A 12,155-nucleotide genomic window follows, 5' to 3' on the forward strand; every position below is an offset into this window, starting at 1 on the left:
AAAAACTGACAGCAGTCAGCCACTGCATGCATTTTCTCTATCAATTACATTAGCTTCTGTGATAAAACGTGCATATTTTCACACATACAGACACACATGGGGCTTGATTCATTAAACCGTGATAACTCAGATATCACACCTTATGGAAAGATATCATATCTTATGGAAAGATATCACACCTTATCAATGTAAACATGCCTTATCAGAGTAGTATAGCGAGCACTACGAACCCGCAGGGGCTCAGGGCAGGACCAAGTGCCATTGCCAATTAGCAGGCATAAGTTAGTATCGCTCGCTATGCTACCCTGATAAGACATGTTCACTTTGATAAGGTGTGAAATCTTTTCATAAGGTGTGATATCTTGTCATAAGGTGTGATATTTGAGTTATCACGGTTTAGTAAATCAAGTCCAAGGTGTGCAGAAAACACATACAGAAAACCGACAGACCAGTGTTCTCCCAGCCTCAGCTTATTACACTCAGTCCTCTTCTGATGGAGCAGAACTGGCTCTGCGGGCTTCTCCAGCATCACTACAGTACACAGCACTTGGAAAGGGGGTTGAAAGGCTTGGGCAGGGCCATGTATACACGAGCCTGATTCACACTAAATAGGGACTGTCTACAAAACTTTGTATGATTCCTAATCAGTAGCTGAGCAGATGCAGTCATGAGGTACAATTGTGCAGAGAGCAGAAAGCTTTTTCTCTCCATGCCCTTAGTTGTCAGTCTCTCAGGACAGGGAAAAGAATCTTCACCACGGGGCCCCCTGTGGCTGCATCCCCTGCATGATCTATTGTTACGCCCCTGCCCCCTGGGCACTTTTTTTTTTTTACTTCAGGGTCTCTAATATTTTCACTTACTAAAAACAAATCGAATGTCTGGCATGGTAGGTCTAGCAATCATAAATGTGATCATGTTGAAGCAGATCTTTACTTATGACAGAAGTAAAAAAAAGTGACATCTGTAGCATCAAACCAGTTTCTACTGCTGCGTACATGAAAAAAAAGGTCACCTGGAGATTTGGACGCCCACAAAAGCCAACGGAATATGGAAAAGTTACCACTAAATGCACGCTTACCAGAAAAAGTCAAGCATACCTTTTTATGACTGAAGACTTCACTGTACCGGATACAAAGTGAGCATAATGTGCAGCGCTACTGTTCTGATCCATTGCGCATGCACAGGACGTTCCCAGTGGTGGGAGTGTGAATGAGGACGTGCGCAGTTCCCTTTAAAGAAGTTCTCCCTAACCCACAGACAAAAAAAATAAATAAATACATTTAAGAGCACCTGAAAAGTAACCTAAAGTGAACATAACCTGGAGCTTCTACAAGCCCCCTGCAGTCGCCTGTGCTTGCGTCATCACGGAACAATCCTCTGAACCCCCACAGTGACTAAGTGTCGATTTCGTCAAACGGTGCAGGAACAGGGTGGCTGCAGGGGGCTGGTAGAAGCCTTAGGTGAGTGAAACTTTTTTTTACATTCATTTTAGGTTCCCTTGAAGTGTACTTAACAATAAAAGTGGCGTCGTGTAGTAATAGAAAAAAAAAAAAGCAGCAATTGAAACTGTAAAACATGCTAAGTGACTGAAACAGCCTGTTGCTCAGCAAAATTAAGAACACCTGAAGTGTGCTCACAATAAAAGTGACATCACTGTGTAATAAAAAATAAATAAAAATCAGCAATTGAAACTGCACATTACTTACTTGGCCTAAAAGTGACCGAAACAGCCTGTTGCTCAGCAGCCGCGGACTAATCGTGTAAGAGTCCTCCTCTCCTCAAGAATGAATCACGTGATTAGGCTATTGCACTGGGGGTGACCACAAAGCTGGGGCTGGTCCAGCAAGGTTTTAGGAGAACAACCAGGAAAGAGGAGGGGTTACGGCAGGGTTTCAGGCACTTCGCTTGATACACTTCGCTTGATACATCTTCCATTTCCAATTCTTTATCGTTACTACATGTAAATGATATCACTTTTATTGTTGAGTACACTTCAGGTGCTCTTTCATGTCTTAGGGACAGTTCAAATGGGCATTGCTGTGTTTGCTGTTCAAGCAGTGTATGGGTGCAATTAATAAACGACAGTTATGGCTTTTCGCATCATTTGTATAAACAACACAACAGATCCTGGTGTCTCGGTCCATGTCCCCCTAGGGTGCTCAAAAGGTGTCGATGGAATGACGGGAACCGATAGCAAACACTTTTCTTCTCTGTTGCAGAAAAGCGTTCAGCATTAGCTAAACAAGACACTGTCAGGAGCCCGTGTGAACCGACCCTTCGGCCTCTTTTCAACGGGTGACTGAACTACTCGCTTATCGGGCAGTTCCGCCTCTCGGCCACAAAGTGCCTTTTGGCTGCAATTACATGCAGCACAATGGCAGACTGTCACATGATGCGCAGCAGAATGACCGGGCGACAAAATACTGTCTCATGTCATGTCCGCTCCATGGGGCGCTTATACAATGCCTGTGTTAGCAAGCGACAGGCCGGTCAACGGGAACAGCTGTAAGGCGGTGAATTTACCGCCTTTAACTGCCTGTGGATAGATGGCCTTCTAGCCCATATTTAGCTTGTACACATATATAGCTTTCTATATACATGAACTTTACACAAGGAAATATCAATACATTGCTAAATGATACGCATACACAGCTCAGCACATGGGTTAGGAAATAAGGGCGCCCGCTATTGGAGAAAGAGTTCACTGCGGATGTAGGCACTCATTAAAATATTGTTTTTAGGTGGAAATTTGCCATGAGGGGAAGGTGGTTAAGTTTATATATGGAAGAGGGGGTGTTAAGGTCAGCCATCAGTTGAGGGATGGTTCAGAGTGAGAATAGGATTTTTAGCTCTGATTACCCCCCCAAAACAATTTCGGTTTTACCGTCCCAATTTTATCCTCAGTGCATTTTTTGCATAGATGTCTCAGCACACGCTCCCTCATCTTTTCCAGTTTACATATAATGCATCACCTCCATCCTCCACATAGCTCTGTCTTCAGCAATGAGTGCAGAGAGGCTACTGCTGGTGACAGACTGGTATTAGAGCTGTATTTACCTTCTAGCACAGCAATAGCAGAGGGGCTGTGGTCACGTGGGTTGCATGTGCCATCCTCAGCGGCACCACCAGCACAGGCACGTCACGAGAGCTGACATGACATCGTCCTTCCTGGCACACATCTCGAGCGACAGCGGCGGAGACAGACGTGTCCCTTCACTCTGCATCCCCAATAGACCGGAGAAAACAAGCGGCTGTCCTAACAGTGAAGAAAACTGTAACAAGAGCTCCCCCTAGCGGCCGGAGCTAGAAATGGCAGTGGTGAGTTAGAATGGATGCAATAGAATTACATTTCTGGGGGCAGAAATTAGTTTACAGATTGTTGACACTGAATCGCGCCACTGAGCCCCGCCCCCACATCGGCCTGAAAACCCTGAGAGGCGAGTTCAGTCAGTCACATATACATGGTGCCTCGCTGGTCACAGATAAATGTCTCTCTGGCCACCGATATGGGAGGTTAGAAACCTGGAAATGTGCGCAGCCTGCTAGCGATGGAAGTTTGGGCTCTGACATAGGTGTCCAGTTAGATATCACCATTGAGGGGAAATTCGGGTGTCTAAATTTCCCCGTAACCTCCCTGGCACAGCACACACTTCCCCATCTGTCCCAGTTTACATGCATCACCTCCACATAGCTCTGTATTCAGCAATAATACAGGGCATGCAGAGAGGCTATTGCTCGTGACAGAATGGAATTATTAGAGCTGTATTTACCTTCTAGCACAGCAATAGCAGAGGGGCTGTGGTCACGTGGGTTGCATGTGCCATCCTCAGCGGCACGCGTGCGGCCACCAGCACAGGCACGTCACAAGAGCTAACATGACGTCACCCTTCCTGGCACACATCTCGAGCGACAGCGGCGGAGACAGACGTGTGTCTCTTCGCTCTGCATCCCCCGATAGACCGGAGCTCTCAGGCCCGTTGTGGTGAAATTTTTTGCAACTTTATCAGATTTTGCAACCGGTTGCACTTATTTATAGGTATAGTTATCAGAAAGTGCAACCTAACCATTGACTTTAACCTATCTGTATCAGAAAATGCAACCCAACCAAATCCTATTCTCACACAGAACCCTCCCCTCTTGCTTAACTAATAACCTCCCCTGGAGGGAACAAACCCCACCTCTTGCTCAACTAATAACCCCCCCTGGAGGAAACAATCCCCCCTCTTGCTCAACTAATAACCCCCTCCCCCCGAGGGAACAGTCCCCCTCTTGCTCAACTAATAACACCCCTGGAGGGAACAATCCCCCTTCTAGCTCAATGGGATCTGTGGTTGCAAAAAATTACAGGCGTGTTAACAGAGAGGAGCCACGCCTACACAGTCATACACTGTTCTCTATGGCAAGTTGCAAAATATGATGGGTAGCAAAATTTTTCACTACACTGTCACCTAGCGGCAGAAGCTGCAGGAACAAGAAGAGAAAACAAGCAGCTGTCCTAATAGTGAAGAAAACTGCAACTGGAGCTCCCCCTAGCGGCTGGAAGTAGAAATGGCAGTGGTGAGTTAGAATGGATGCAATAGAATTAGATTTCTGAAATTATAGATTGTTGACATTCATCCATAGTCCATAGCTTATAGAAGACACAATATTCCGCTCTGAGGGTGTGCAGGGGGGCCGCTCGGAGCCCTGTCCCCAAATCGCCACAAGCTCCGCCCCCACATTGCAGTGCTGAGCCCCGCCTCCAAGCCACCATGAAGCTCCTCCCCCACAGCTGGCTGTAAACCTGGAGAGGCAAGTTCTTTCACCCCACTGCTGTACACTGCTTTGGTAGGGAGGAAAGGAGGGGGGGGGGGGGCTGCGATGGGATTTCTAGTCACGCATACATAGCTGTCTGACTACCTATAAGGGACGGGAGGATAGAAAACTGGAAATTTGGGCACCCTGCTAGTAATGTCAGTTTGGGCACTTCTATAGGTGACCATTTATATATCGCCATTGAGGGGAAATTCGGGAGTCCAAATTTCTCCTTAACCTCCTTTGTATTCAATTTATGCAAAAAAAATTTTTTTTTACCAAAAGAGATACAATTATTCTTAAGGGTTTCATTATAATGTTAGCATTTTAGCGCACCGCTTGCAAGTTGTGATCTTACAAGCTATCTGCAAGCATGCGTACAAATAAAAAAAAAGAACTTTTTTTAAATTTTGAGTAATATATATATATATATATAGTATAAAAATTAAAAAAGTATATAAAAAAAAATATGGGCAGCACTAGTACATATAGCAGCAATATATATATATATATATATATATATATATATATATATATATATATATATATATATATATATTTTATTGGAATTCCCTGTGAAAGACCAATACAAAGTGGTGTACACGTGAGAAGTGGAATGAAAATCATACATGATTCCAAACATTTTTTACAAATCAATAACTGCAAATTGGGGTGTGTGTAATTATTCAGCCCCCTGAGTCAACACTTTGTAGAACCACCTTTTGCTACAATTACAGCTGCCAGTCTTTTAGGATATGTCTCTACCAGCTTTGCACAACTAGAGACTGAAACCCTTGCCCATTCTTCTTTGCAAAACAGCTCCAGCTCAGTCAGACTAGATGGACAGCGTTTGTGAACAGCAGTTTTCAGATCTTGCCACAGATTCTCGATTGGATTTATATCTGGACTTTGACTGGGCCATTCTAACACATGAATATGTTTTGTTTTAAACCATTCCATTGTTGCCCTGGCTTTATGTTTAGGGTCGTTGTCCTGCTGGAAGGTGAACCTCCACACCAGTCTCAAGTCTTTTGCAGACTCCAAGAGGTTTTCTTCCAAGATTGCCCTGTATTTGGCTACATCCATCTTCCCATCAACTCTGACCAGCTTACCTGTCCCTGCTGAAGAGAAGCACCCCCAAAACATGATGCTGCCACCACCATATTTGACAGTGGGGATGGTGTGTTCAGAGTGACATGCAGTGTTAGTTTTCCGCCACACATAGCGCTTTGCATTTTGGCCAAAAAGTTCTATTTTGGTCTCATCTGACCAGAGTACCTTCTTCCACATGTTTGCTGTGTTCCCCACATGGCTTGTGGCAAACTGCAAATGGGACTTCTTATGCTTTTCTGTTAACAATGGCTTTCTTCTCGCCACTCTTCCATAAAGGCCAACTTTGTGCAGTGCACGACTAATAGTTGTCCTATCGACAGATTCCCCCACCTGAGCTGAAGATCTCTGCAGCTCGTCCAGAGTCACCATGGGCCTCTTGACTGCATTTCTGATCAGCGCTCTCCTTGTTCGGACTGTGAGTTTAGGTGGACGGCCTTGTCTTGGTAGGTTTACAGTTGCCTCTGAGGCCGTCACAGAGCAGCTGTATTTGTACTGACATTAGATTACACACAGGTGCACTCTATTTAGTCATTAGCACTCATCAGGCAATGTCTATGGGCAATTGACTGCACTCAGACCAAATGGGGCTGAATAATTACGCACACCCCACTTTGCAGTTATTGATTTGTAAAAAAAATTTGGAATCATGTATGATTTTCGCTCCACTTCTCATGTGTACACCACTTTGTATTGGTCTTTCACGTGGAATTCCAATATTCTTGGGGTATTAGCCAATAAATGTGTGAATTCCACTGTTGAGATAATTGTTTCCTTCACCCCCTTCAATAAGATTTCCTTCAAACACCATTTGTATTCAACCAAGGGGTTATCCGGGAGGGGCTTATATGTCTCATTGTCACTCAATATTCTTAACATCTCATCATTATATTGTGTTTGACTTAGAATGATTAGTCCTCCCCCTTTGTTGGTGGGCTTCAGGATCAAATCTTTACTGTCCACTAGTTCTTTAGTCTGCTCATTAATCATCTGCATACCTTTAGGTTTTTTCATTTCCAGATTATCCAGCTCCATAAGAAACACCTTTTTAAAATTTCCAATAGTGCTATCTTTATACATGTCAGGAGGGTTAAACAAAGACTTATTTTTTAGATTAGAATGTGAATATTCCGGTGACACAGGATTAGCCCTAGTAGATTGTCCTGGGGCCAGTAGTACAGCGCAGATGCAGAATGCTCCTGGTGGTGTTAGTGTGGAACGGCATGCGGCCAGGCATGTGCAGTAAGCTCCAACTCCCAAAGTTAGCAGAAGCCATAATGAAGGATGCAGGATGCAGAGGATAGCGGCGACGGCCGGATCAGGCCCGAATGGGGCTGGAGGAAGCCCCAGGTATGTATGATTTTTTTTTTTATTATTCATCTAAGGTTGTTATTATTATTCATTTAAGGCCACATTTGGGGAGCTCACATACACACACATTTTCACATTAGATTCTCGCCCGAGACTGTCTTTATCAGCCGCCCTAGCTGTGTTTAATCTAGCGTGTATATGTAACTTTAGATATTTTCTAATAGCACCATAGTCTCTGTTTGCAAAACTGTCCCTGCAAAAACAGACATTTCATACTAATATACTAAATATGTTACTGTACAACATCTCTGTTTTCCCAAAGCTGCCTATAGATGTGTTCATTTTTTATGAATTCCCCGTCAATTCCATTACACAGATCTATTCTTCCAAACATCCATTGCTCCCACAAATCTGATCAATTTGCTCGCCATGCATTTTGGCCACTTTATGAAATGAAAGTCTGATAATCGGATATGTTAGAAAATGTCAGGGAATGGCGGGAGATCAATGATCCCATAGACTTGCACTGTATTGCACAACATTTTCAGTTTGACCTATGCTAAAATCTATTAAAATGTAGATTGCCACATATGGAAGGATTCAATTACTATCAAATGGAATCCCAATCACATAGGGATCAACAGCTGTAACATATACAATACATTTACCTATTCAATGTAAGCACACACCCAGCACACTTATCCATGTGCTGTAAGCAGACATGCTACATACTTATCCATCCACTGTAAGCACATATGTTGCTTACCCACCCCTTACAAGCAGGTGTGATGTACAATTATCCACCCACTGCATGCACATGCAATGTATACTCACAAATAACCCCCACCCCACCCCGCAAACACTTGCGCAGTACCCTGACTGCCAGTGCACATGCTGCAAATTACTGCACATACTGTAACCACATGTTGTACATTGATCCGACCAACTGTTAACCACACTACCATTCACCCTATCTCTCAAGCCCTCTGTCTGGGTGTTACACTGGACTCTGCACCCTCCTTCACCCCCCACAATCCAAAACATCACAAAGTCCTGCAACTTCTGCCTCCGTAACATCTGCAAGATCCGCCTTATCCCGACCTCTGTCGCCACCTAATCAGCAAAGTGCTGAAGAATTGCCAAGTGTGAACCAGCTTTCACTCTAAAGTGTAGAGAAACCGAGAGCCCAATATAGTGTAGTATTTTAAGCATAAATGAAGTAAAGGTTATCATGAGAAAATTATACTCACAAACGTGGGTTACCACAAAGGCAACCACTGTATAGGCAGGTGAGGAGATTAGACCTGTCCTCACTCAGGGATAAGAAGTCGCTCTCTGTAGATGCGAAAGGGGGTAGATCACCCCTCCACCAGGGGGAGACACGGTATAGCAGTAGGAGAACAGAGGCGCCAGCAGGATAAAAGCAGATAAAAACTTTAAAGGGACTCTGTAACAAAAATGTCATTGTGCTTTCTACCATCCTACAGGTTCCTAAACCTATTATAATGTGCTCTGGCTTACAGCAGCACTTTATACTATCACCATCTCTGTAATAAATCAGCTTATCTTTCCCCTGTCAGACTTGTCGGCCTGTGCCTGGAAGGCTGCCAACTCTTCAGTGTGATCTGCTATGCATGCCCCCTCTATGCACACTCCCCTGTGTGTGTGTGTAATTTACATTAGCCAGCTTTTCTCCGCTCTCTTATCTTTTACAAGCTGGATAAATCCTCTGTTCACATACTGATGAGTCACATACTGCAGATTTCAGACAACCGGGCAGAGCTGTCTGCAAGAGTAAACAAACAATCAGCTTGTAACTCTTCAGTGAGCTGAAGGGGGAAAGAAACACACAAATGATCTCTTGAGATTCAAAAGGAAGGCTGTATACAGCCTGCTTGTGTATGGTTGTATTTTCTATGTGTGGACATACTGTACATCAACCTACGTCCTGTTTTGGTGGCCATTTTGTTTGTTTACAAACAAACTTTTTAAAACTGTTTTTGACTACTTTTAATGCAGGGGAGCGGCGAAATTGTGACAGAGGGTAATAGGAGATGTCCCCTAACACACTGGTATGTTTACTTTTGTGTGATTTTAACAATACAGATTCTCTTTAAAGTTTGCTGGGAGGAAGTGGTGGACTTACCTCCATAAAGCAGACACGAAAGACTGTCTGAATAGTAGCAATCACATTTATTAACTAGTACCCCAAAACAGTGCAACGCGTTTCGCAGGCCCAGCCCGCTTCATCAGGCAATAAACATGGGGACAAGACAGAATTTCAGCAATAGCAGGTGTAGCACCTCTGTTCTCCTACAGCTTTCACTCTGCTCCTCCAATGAACTTCGCGTCCCCCCCCCCCCCCCCCCCGCAAACACCAAATCCCATGCAGGAGTCCAGGACTTATCAAGAGCTGCTCCAACACTATGGAACTCCCCCCACCATTGGGGTTTCCCCCTCCTTCAACATCTTTAAGAAGGCCCTCAAAACTCACCTTTTCACTCTCGCCTACCCCACCCCCTCACTAGTGCTCTAAACTCGCAGGTGAACTATTTTCTTACTTTTCGTGTCCCTACCTCACCCTCTAGATTGTAAGCCTTTGGGCTGGGTCCCCCTCCTTATGTCTCCTACCTGTTCATGCACCTCCATTACTGTACACCCATCCTATGAATCTGAGTGAACTCAACTTGCCGAATCTCCATGCTCCCCTCAAGTGACTGACTAAGCATTACCGTATACTCATACTGTGCTGCGTGATCTGGTTTGTAGATATTCCTGTATTGTCTTATTGCTGTATGTCACCTCTAAATATTGTCTGTAACCTTAACTAATGTCAATCACAGCGTAATATGTTGGCACTTTATAAATACAATAAATAAACCAAAATAGGCACATGCTCTGTATACTCATCCACACACTGTAAGCACCTGTGTTGTACACTTAACCATCCACTGTAAGCACATGCACTGTATTCTTACACACCTCCTGTAACTATGCAACATGCTTCACCACCTGGTGGACCCATTCTGTGGCCTGGCTGAACTATTGTTGCACCTTAAAAGCCACTTGAAGTGAGAGGGATATGGAGGCTGCTATTTTTATTTCCTTTTAAAGAATGCAAATATCTTGACTGTCGTGCTGATCCTCTGCCTCTTCTACTTAAAGCCATAGAACCTGAACGAAGCATGCAGATAAAGACTTAAGTTTCACTGCATTTGCCGCATGCTTGTTTCAGGCGTGTGATTCAGACACTACGGATGCATGAAAGAAGACTCTGTATCCTGAAAAGGCTTCTTCCATCCTCGTCAGCGAGCTTGAACCCCTTTCTAGGTAAGTACCCCCCCGGCAGGGGCGTAACTAGAAATCGCTGGGAACCCTTGCGAAATTTTGAATTGGGCCCCCCTACCCAGGTAAACTGAGAACCAATGTTAATAAATTGGCTAGTGCACACTTTAGTGTGTTTCCCCATGCAGATAAAAACTGACAGCAGTCAGCCACTGCATGCATTTTCTCTATCAATTACATTCGTTTCTGTGATGAAACGTGCATGTTTTCACACATACAGACACACATGGGGCTTGATTCACTAAACCGTGATAACTCAGATATCACACCTTATGGAAAGATATCACACCTTATCAAAGATATCACATCTTATCAAAGTTAACACGCCTTATCAGAGTAGTATAGCGAGAGCTACGAACGCGCAGGGGCTCAGGGCAGGACAAGTGTCATTGCCAATTAGCAGGCATAAGTTTGTAGCGCACGCTATGCTACTCTGATAAAGCATGTTAACTTTGATAAGGTGTGATATCTTTTCATAAGGTGTGATATCTTTGATAAGGTGAGATATTTGAGTTATCACGGTTTAGTGAATCAAGCCCATGGTGTGCAGAAAACACATACAGAAAACCGACAGACCAGTGTTCTCCCAGCCTCAGCTTATTACACTCACTCAGTCCTCTTCTGATGGAGCAGAACTGGCTCTGCAAGATCCTCCAGCATCACTACAGTACACATCACTTGGGAAGGGGGTGGAAAGGCTTGGGCAGGGCCCTGTACACACAATCCTGATTCACACTCAATAGGGACTGTCTACAAATCTTTGTCTACAAAACTTTGTATGATTCCTTATCAGTAGCTGAGCAGATGCAGTCATGAGGTACAATTGTGCAGAGATCAGAAAGCTTTTTCTCTCCATGCCCTTAGTTGTCAGTCTCTCAGGACAGGGAAAAGAAACTTTGCCATGGGACCTCCTGCGGCTTCTGGGCACCCCTGCGCTGCATCCCCTGCATGGTCCATTGTTACGCCCCTGCCCCCCTGGCCCTTTTTTTTACTTCAGGGTCTCTAACATTTCCACTTACTAAAAACAAATCGAATGTCTGGCATGGTAGGTCTAGCAATCAGCAATGTGATCATGTTAAAGCAGATCTTTACTTATGACAGAAGTAAAAAAAAGTGACATTATCTGTAACATCAAACCAGTTTCTATTGCTGCGTACATGAAAAAAAAAGGGCACCTAGAGATTTGGACGCCCAATAAAGCCAATGGAATATGGAAAAGTTACCACTAAATGCACGCTTACCAGAAAAAGTAAAGCATACTTTTTATTGACTGAAGACTTCACTGTACCGGATCCAAAGTGAGCATAATGTGCAGCGCTACTGTTCAGATCCATTGCGCATGCACAGGACGCTCCCAGTGGTGGGTGTGTGAATGAGGACGCGCGAAGTTCCCTTTATAGAAGCTCTGCCTAACCCACAGACAATAAATAAATAAATACATTTAAGAGCACCTGAAAAGGAACCTAAAGTGAACATTTAAAAAAAAAAAGTTTCACTTACCTGGAGCTTCTACCAGCCCCCTGCAGTCGCCCTGTGCCCGCGTCATCACGGAACAATTATCTGATCCCCTGCAGTGATCCCCTGCAGTGTCGATT

At 44.2% G+C, this 12,155-nt stretch overlaps 1 long non-coding RNA gene across 1 annotated transcript in view; it reads right to left on the minus strand.

Moving 5' to 3' along the window:
• Positions 1 to 3,250, minus strand: part of LOC137570805 (uncharacterized) — a 58,211-nt gene extending 54,961 nt beyond the window's left edge. The window contains exon 1 of the long non-coding RNA XR_011031191.1: positions 3,058 to 3,250. This is a non-coding gene — a long non-coding RNA (uncharacterized lncRNA). The remainder of the gene's footprint in view (positions 1 to 3,057) is intronic.
• Between the last annotated feature and the right edge of the window lie 8,905 nt (positions 3,251 to 12,155).

This window comes from Hyperolius riggenbachi, chromosome 4, assembly GCF_040937935.1.
Source record: "Hyperolius riggenbachi isolate aHypRig1 chromosome 4, aHypRig1.pri, whole genome shotgun sequence".
Taxonomy (NCBI): domain Eukaryota; kingdom Metazoa; phylum Chordata; class Amphibia; order Anura; family Hyperoliidae; genus Hyperolius; species Hyperolius riggenbachi.